Below are 9155 nucleotides of genomic sequence, written 5' to 3'. Positions count from 1 at the left end.
ATCTGAACCTCCTCTCTAATAACATTTCAATAAGGTTAAAATTGAGCATCTAAAAGATGCTTTTGTTTTTCGATGAAATCTCAAAATTACCTCCCATCAATGAGACTTCATTTAGGTGATCAAACAATTGTTTGGCTGAAGAAACATGATCAGAGATGAAAAGGTTGACTCCTTTCAAATTTGTCAGGGAATCAAACACGGCCTTAGCTTTTCAGCATATATTTTTATATGGCCTGAAGCTCCTTCGGCTTTCAATAGGTTATAGGCTGGAATCTTGGGCTCACTTATAAGTCGGTCCATGCAATCTTGGGCTTAAATCGAACTCAAGCTCGAATAAGGGTGATCTGGGCCACGACGGCCCATGAGCAGCCCAAAAGCACGTGATACGCAGCGGCTCCCCACACGTTTCCACCACTAGATTATAATCTGAGGGCGGACAAACAACGGAGTAGAGTGCTCTCTGAGACCCAGTCGGCGCGCCCTCTCTCTCTCTCAATTTCATTGCATCGTCTTTCTCTCCTCGCGGCGCTCTTCCTCAAGGAGGTGAGATACCTAATCTCTATTCTCTCCTAAATGTCGATCTCCTATGAACTGTTTTTCTCTCAGAAGTTTGCAATTTTGATGGATCTTTTGCTAGATGTTGTTCGTATACCAGTCTTGATTTGTTTCTTAGATTTTGAGGATCTTATAACCCCATTGATTTTTTTTTTCCCTCCTCCTCCATTTAATCTGATTCCTATGTGTCTCGTAGGTTTTCTGGTTTCTATGTTGCACTTTTTTTAAATTATATTTCTTGATTTTTTTTTTTCTATATCCATGTTAATTTTATGGGTTTGATGTCTTTATTCTGGATTCAAGATTCATCATCCATTATACTATTATGGCATGATTAATCTTGTCAGCATTTTTTACATCAGTCCATTGAGGTGATTGCTGAGTGGTAATTATACAACTATTACAATATATATTTATGTTACAAATTAATGTTTCTCAGCAACTGATGGTTGTTTAATGATGTCTACTTCAGTGTGGGGGTGTTTTTCATATTGATATTTGATATTTGGGTATATATTCATCTTGCACAGTGAAACGTTCATGTTCTTAAGCCTGTATATGAATTAGTTTTGTTCCCCTTTTTCGAAGTTATTCAGACATTATGTAGAAAAGTTTTTGACACTGCTTGACCAGTTATCTAAAATCTATGACATGGGAGATTATGGGGATTGATAAAGACATTTTTAACAGTTATGACAGGCAGATGAAGTGTTAATGCTTATGTAGATTGTTTTGTGATTGTGAAATTGTTTTTCCAGTATGACAGTTTTGCCAATAGTATTTCATGTTCTAAAATGTTAACCCATAATCCATTCACATTTACTATATTAGAAGAAGGTTAGTTTTCTATTGTGGTGGATTATTCTCATTTACGGGCATGCTCTTAAATCCCTCATCTACCACATATCGAATATCTTCTATTTGGAATAGGGCTGTAGATTGTGTTCGGATCTATCACATGGGTTTATGTATGATTCTGGTTGAGGGTACATTTCTTTGGTTCGGATCCATCATATCTTGAATCTTAGGATGCGGTGACTTGGCTAGGAAAAGGATCTAGAGGTGGAATAGGTATTTTGACACATATTTAGGGGTACGGATGTTGAATGCGAGTATGTATCTAAGGGATAGATCCATCAAATCCCAAAATCTTAAGATATGGGGACTCAACCAAAAAAGGTTTCAAAGTTGGCTGGGTACATTGACTAGTAATGTCAATCATATCTCATTTTAGTCCATGATGTATATATTTTATAATATTTTTGGTTGTAGCATACATAATTTTTGTATATTTTACGGAAACTTGTTATTATTATTATTTTCTGTATTACACAGGTCGGGAACTAAAATGTAAACTGGCATCAAAACGAGGGATGGAGAGTAAATATTTGTGTTAACAAGATCTAAATGGTAAATAGCATGTGAAATGGTGCTGAAATATAAATTTTTCAATTTGAGTTGATGTTATCACAGCCATTCACCTTATTTCCCTTCTTTAGTAGTACATGCGCACCCCATGTGCTATCAGCCTACTAATAAAGTGCGATATTCTTAAGCCCCTTCCCTTTATCGTCTCTCTTGATATCTCATCTCTCTTGATGATTCAGGCTCACGCTCCCCTTCGATGTCCTTCTCATTGTGCAAAAAAATCGATGGCCATTCTTCTCCATCCATGGGCTAACAGATTGTTAGATTTTAGGTGTTTGTCTTTGAGAGCATTTTGCAATGGGTCGAACTCATTTCTGTACCCATACCTGGACCATCGTGTTGACATGGGTATGCCTTGGGTTAGGTGGCAAGTCCATGTATCATAGTGTTTCTTAGTTGCACAAGCTTAAATGGCATAACCAATTACATAGGTTTCCTATGCACTAAATGGCATTGCAGGTATCTTGAATGGCAATAATTGTTTCTTCTATCTATTAGTGAAAGGCTAAGCCTCCACTATTATACTAAATTAATGGCATTTCTTTAAGCATTCCTCCTAACTCCCAACTCTCAAGCAGCTTTTTTTATGCATCTTCTCTGCATAACCGACTTTTCTTTAATATAGTGCAATTTTTAGAAAAGCCCATGTTTTTAGTCAAACAAAAACTTTTTTTTTTTGAAATCCAACTATGCTATAACTTACAATTTCAATAAATCTTTCGCAAAGTCAAAGTAAATTGTGCTCTTACCTCTTAGTCGAGTATCTTCGAACTTGAAAATTGCACGATTGAAATGGCCTTCTAGGAGGTATGAAGTGATTCGACTGGAAGAGTTGAGAAACAACTGACATGGGGAAAGAGGAATAGAATGCAAAGTTAGCAAGAGATGGCATCAATTCAACTTACCTTGACTTAAAAGGGCTCTACCCTAGCAAGCAGTACATCTGTTGGATTTTGGTGCCAAATCGATAGGGGTGTGCATGGTTCAGGTCGGGTCTATTTAGAGGTATTTTTGAAACCAAATCAACTCAAATCAATTTTCTAAAAGTGGAATTAGGCTAATGCTACAATTGGTTCAAATTGATCCGAAAAATTTGGTTTGGTTTTCTTTGGTTTTTCGAGGTGGAAGAGGTAGAGAGGGGAGGGAGAATAGAGGTGCTTCACCATTTGCGGGGGATCCGGTGGTCGACAATCTCTCTTATCACTCCATCATGCTCCCCTCTTCTTGGGTGATGAATCCAAGCCCATTTGCCAGTGTGGAAGTTGGAAGGGGGTGATGGAGCGTATTTGCCAGTGGAAGGTGGCCATGAGTAGGAGCTCCACCCTAGAATGGTGTGGGGCTCAAACACGAAGCATAGGTCCAAGACCCGAAGGTCCAACAGTAGTGGCATGTGCATCATTTTCATCTTCATTGCCACCGACATGCATGCTGTCGACAGCAGCTGCATTGACCACTTGCTCCTCTGCGCTTGCGCTGCCTTCCATATTTAACCCAAAATCAAACATAAAAAAAGAAATCACACCACCACGATACCATGACTTTTGATTTTGATTGTAGAATAAAATCATACCAAGAAGCTATGCGAGGAGAGAAATTGGTCGAGGTAGTTGAGAGAAAGGTACACTATCATTGATGGAAGTGATAGCACTCCTTCACCCGATCAATTGTTATAAAATTTTGAAAAAAATATCCAGATTAATAATGGAATAAAGAAAAAGAGAATAAAAAATGTGGGCATTTAGGGAAGAGATTAACTTGAGGATCCAATTGATTGAATCCACCATATCTGCCAATTTTCCTTTCTGGCCTTGGTATGAATATTTCCTTCCTCACCACCAAAGCCAAATCCCTCCAGTACTCACATCCAAGCAAGTATTGCAATGACCTCCTCTCAATCTTCTTCCTCCATAGGCAGTATGGTTCCTCCGGTCCAACCCTTAGGTGAACCTCGCTACAGGCCTCAGGCTTGGAGGTGGCATCTTGGACCAGCCATGAGAGCTCGCAGAGTGGTCGGCATTGTGGTCACCATCAGTGATGGTGGTGATGCAGGGTGTGGTGGCGAGGGCGAGGGATTAGGCCTAGTGGCGAAAGGTGTTGAGTTCGGAGCAGGCAATGGAGTGGGCAAGGGGTGGAGAAAGAGAGGGGTTTGGCGGTGGGGCCTTGGTGAGAAGGAAGGGGTTGTGGTGGGAGAGGAGGAGAGCGCAGAGACAGGAAGAGAGCAAATTGGGTGACGGTGGAGAGCGAGAGATGGAGAGGGAAGACATCGAGGCCGGAGTGGTTGACAAGTTATATGAGACTAAAGGGCAATAAGTTTATAATCCATTAGATGCCATGTTAGTAAATTTAAAAGTCACGTGCGATCACATGACACTAAAGGCAAACTGTTGAGCTTCATCAATGTCATTGTGTGATTTCGCATGATTTGTTAAGATTGTTAACTAAATTGCCAAATCCCAAATTCCACGGACTCAATTGCTAGTAGCCTAAAAGTTGATGCTATGAAAATGCATTTTTTTCCTACATACATAGTCATAAATGAATGTGTAATTGTGAATATGTAATTCTCGATTACTATGAATGTTGGAGAATAAACCAAAGAATCATTGCACCTTGAAAAGTTTTAATTCAACAATTTTTCTATAATTTGGATAATATCGTTGTTATGGCAGCAACTAACAAGACAGTTCTTTGATATTTACGTCTTGCATCAATTTCATCTTTGCATTTGATTTTGTTGCTCAACTTATGATTTTATAAAAGTCAGGATCTTTGATAAATTGAGGGAACTAGTACACATTAGTTTCCAGGGTGGGATCTATGGCCATATCTTAGAAAAAGACAATGTAAAGATCTCAACATATAGAATTCTCATAATTTGTGCATCAACATTATTTCTGCAAGTGCCAGTTTATCTTAATTTGATATTATTCTGTAAAAGACATGCTTGGAAAGTTAGTATGAACCTTTCTAGAGATTATTAGGTCTGGATTTCGTGTTTGGCAAACTCGACTATCTGATAATAATTCAGTTTTTGTGATTATCTCAACAGTCTTGAGAAGGCTTGCCATGAATGAGATTCACCATTGGTCTGATATAGCCATATATACCATTTGTATGTGCTTATATGTTTTTCTAATTACTTGAACATATATGTGTGTGGGATAGATTCTTGCAGCAAAACTTTTAGATACAGTGTCAGTGTCAACCCATTTTTTCCATGTTTTCCCCTGTATTGTTCTCTTCAGCCATTTCTCTTTCACCAAATTGCTATTTTGTGGATACGGGATAAATTCTGGATTATGTTACATATCCATTTCCCATCATTGATGCTTTGGAACAGATATGGCTGCCAAATGCATTGGAGCTGTGGTGGCAACCTTTGCAATCGTATATGTAGCCGATGCAGCTATTGCTGAGAAGAAGATATTTGGAGGTAGATAAAACAAATTTTTGCAGAGAACCTGCTTTCGTCTTATTGAAATCAGATTAGCTGTTGTGTTTTCTAAAGCCAGGCACCACTCCAAGGACCGTTGCTGACAATGAGTGGTGGGAAGCAACTGATCAAAAGTTCCAGGCCTGGCCTCGATCTGCTGGACCACCAGTTGTCATGAACCCGATCAGCCGTCAGAATTTCATGGTCAAGTCATATGAATCTTAAGGTGAAAATGAATTGATGCATCTTTATAAGTATGTTCCTTAATTTTTCAGCACTCTATTTTATTTTGCTGACTTTTTTTTTTCTCGGGATGATGATAAGGTATGACTTGGAGCTCTTTTGCTGGAAAGGGTGCCCTCATGCATTTAATTATCTCTGTTGTGTCAGGAGGAATGGTTTCCTTGGTGATGAACTTCCTTATAGTTCAGGATATGTTGATTGAGTTGTCCAATTGAATAAAATTTCATGAAAGTTGTTTGGATGTGATGATTCAACAAAAGATAAAATGTGACCTTCTGAAGGATTGATGCATGTTCATCCATGCACATCTCTTTATAAAGCCTGGATGGAACAGCATTGACCGAATGCAGTCAGGTCTAGGGAAGCTTGGCGAGATCTTTTGCTCGAGTTGGCTTTGGTGTCAGCCTTGCTCTATTTGACCTGCTTCAAATTTTCTAACCGTTCGATATTCTTTTGTTATGCTGTGGGCTGTGGTTCTCATTGGATATCTTTGTTTCTATAACATCAACTGCAAGATAAAGCATCAATGTATGTGATTTCTTATTCTTTTCTTCTCTTTTGTTATGCAGACAGTTTTGTTTCCAATTAAATCAGTCCACAGTTCTGGTGGTTTCAAAAGTGGACGAAAATTCCAGTCTATCCAAGAATAAAGAAGCATGGGTGATGACACAATTTTACTTCTAATATTTTGTTACACTGAATTCATCTGCTTTGCTTGCTGTTTTAACAAATTGCGGATGAAAACTTAAAAGAGAACATGAACAATTGGGATAAACAGGCCAATGCATCACATTCCCTCTCAGCAAAACCATTTCCCTTATAGAATGGGAATGCTGAATCCGACAAGTTAGGGGTAAAATTATTGAAGTCTGAAAAATATTGAAGTTTGCATGCATTACTCTGCGGTCTTGCTGCAGAAAACATGAGTTCTTTCTTAAGCATATTTACGATAGGTGATTTCCAATAACAGGAGAAATGACATCTTTAAAGGTCCCCTCTAAAGTAGATCAACGTTTTCCTCCGATTTAAATTGTAAGGTGATGAGACATTGGCGTGCATTATTGTCACTGCCGTTTAATAAGAGCATCATATTTCAGATACACCCTTTTGCCATGAAGTTGAGGGGGCCCTTGAATGTTGGGTGCAGGCCCAGGTGCTTGTCGTCGGCACAAGAAACGTTTTTGAAGGGCATGAACTGAACATGTAAATTGTTTGATATGTTCCCAAGGAGTGGTCTTTAATAAGGGTGTAAATGAGTTGAGCAACTCATGAGCTACGAGCTTGACTCAAGTTCAAACTTAACTCGATTAGATTGCTATTCAGCTCGAAAGCTTGAATATGGATTATTAATTTAATATTTAAAATATAATATAATATTATATTATATTTTGTTTTAATTATATTTTTTAAGTTATGATTAAGATTTGAAGTTAAGCTCGAACTTGAGCTTGAGTATAGCTTGATCAATATTTGAGTTGACTCTTTTTTTTTTTTTTTTTTTGGTATAAAAGGAAATACTTAATTCACATAATAAGATGGTACAAAATAGACCAAGTGAATAGGCTGCCATAGAAACAAAATGGCCACCCATTAGTGGTGTGCAGAAGTAAAATACAATTAGAAACATAGGAGAAAGACAGATGAAGTACAAGAGAAATGTAACAGTAGAGAAACAAACAAAGACAGAAAACCCATAATTTACAGAAGATACATAACCCATAATTTACAGAAAACCCATAAACAAACATGATCTGTCAATACTACTTTTGTATTTTGGTATCATTTTGGACCATGAAATGATGCTATGGTTAAGTGTGGAATAAAAATTGGTACGTGTAGCAGCAAGTGCAGACATAAGGAGGAAACATGTAGAAGATAGGCTGGAGCATGCTGCAGTTGTCTCTTAGGCCTGGCACCATGATGATAGCGATCATCCCAGTAATTGAGTATAAAGGAGAAACCAAAGTTTAAGATTAAACCCTGCATGAAACCTTGCATCAGTTGCAGAGAAATAGGGTGGAAGATAGAGAATATCCTGTGCAATGAGGAGGAGCAATTGTACAACTTGAAGAAAAGAAGGCCAGACAAAGTAGTTGTGGCCCAGTGAACTCGACGGAGAACGGAAGCAGGTGGAGAACCTCGAAAAAGATTGTAACAAGAACAACCATCAATGTCGAACACCCCTTTTATTAAAAACAGCAGGCAGTAGAACCTGGTGCAAAGACGCTTGGTACGGATAGAACAGAACCCATAGCAGACATATGGCAATATAGCAATAATAGTCCATCCTCCAGAAACTAGTGGTGATCACATTGTGTAGTATTGAAGCCCAAAATGTCTGATGAAGTAAAGAAGCCATGAGGAAGTTCTGAAAATATATATCTTGACATCATCTATTCCCCATGTCAGTAGGCAGCGGCATAGCGGCAATAAATGCATCCAGGACACCACTTCGATCAGTGACACTTGGTTGGAGGAGAACATGTAATAAAGAAACAGCAACAGTGAAGTGTGGTCATGCAGAGTTGCAACACTATAATATGGAATGAACAAGAATAAGAGTTCTGAATTTCACTGTAATTGAAAGAGGGAACCATATCACAGCAAAACCACTGTGTAATATCTGAGGTAAGATGAAGCTGAATTTGAGAGAACGTATAAGAATCCACCAAGGGAGATCAATCTACATTGGAGTCGTAAACCTCCTACTCCTTTCACTAAACGGACCTTCATTCTTGAAACATGCAGCATATAGCAGAAGAAAACAACTGTAGGAGATCATATGAGGCTGAAGATGAAGGCTTGTCAAGATTATATGTCCAGGGAATCTAATGCCATAATCATTTGTATGAAGTAAATGGAGACAGATAGGATCAAACTCATCGACAGTGGATCACACAAAATCACCCAATAGTGCCTTATTTGCCAGATGATCAGCCGTCTGGCTAGCTTCCCGATATGTATGAGAAATATGAAAAGAATTAATAGTGTTTTTCTAGTATCAAAGATCTTTAAGGAGTGGATGATGGGTAGGAGGTACAGCTGAGTCCTGTGTAATCCAGGAGATGACCGTGGCTGAATCACCCTCAAGCCAAATATTGGTGGCATGAAGCTTTTGAACAGTAGCTTGGACACTTAACCAAGCTGCATTCAGTTCAGCAATAGGCATAGAAGTGGAAGATAATAGTTTACCTCCAGCTCGAACAGCACGAGCATTGTGATCCCTTATTATATAGGCTACTGCAGGGTTGTGATATTATGGAATTTAACATAAAGTCAAATAAATTAGGCAAAATCAGAGGTACAAACTCCACTTGGCACATTTGGCACATCAAATTCCAATATGCTTGGGCAAAAGAACAAGTAACAATGATATGAGTGCAGTCCTCAACATATGATGTATAAAGATCACAATCTGGAGAAATAAGATGAGCGATACCACAATTAGCAAGAACCTCTTTGCATGGTAGTCTTCTCCATTCAAGTTGCCATCAAA

General features: G+C 38.5%; 1 long non-coding RNA gene across 2 annotated transcripts; it reads left to right on the top strand.

Moving 5' to 3' along the window:
• The first annotated feature begins 430 nt into the window (after positions 1-430).
• Positions 431-6209, top strand: LOC105042668 (uncharacterized). Of its 2 annotated transcripts, none has more exons than XR_012141047.1 (4): positions 431-543; positions 5324-5416; positions 5496-5642; positions 5741-6209. It is a non-coding gene; the product is annotated as an uncharacterized lncRNA (long non-coding RNA). The 2 variants fall into 2 exon arrangements; XR_012141046.1 differs by lacking the exon at positions 431-543 and adding an exon at positions 4821-5095.
• Positions 6210-9155: the final 2946 nt, after the last annotated feature.

Source organism: Elaeis guineensis, chromosome 4 (assembly GCF_000442705.2).
Source record: "Elaeis guineensis isolate ETL-2024a chromosome 4, EG11, whole genome shotgun sequence".
NCBI lineage: Eukaryota > Viridiplantae > Streptophyta > Magnoliopsida > Arecales > Arecaceae > Elaeis > Elaeis guineensis.
This window is presented reverse-complemented; position numbering and strand designations above follow the sequence as displayed.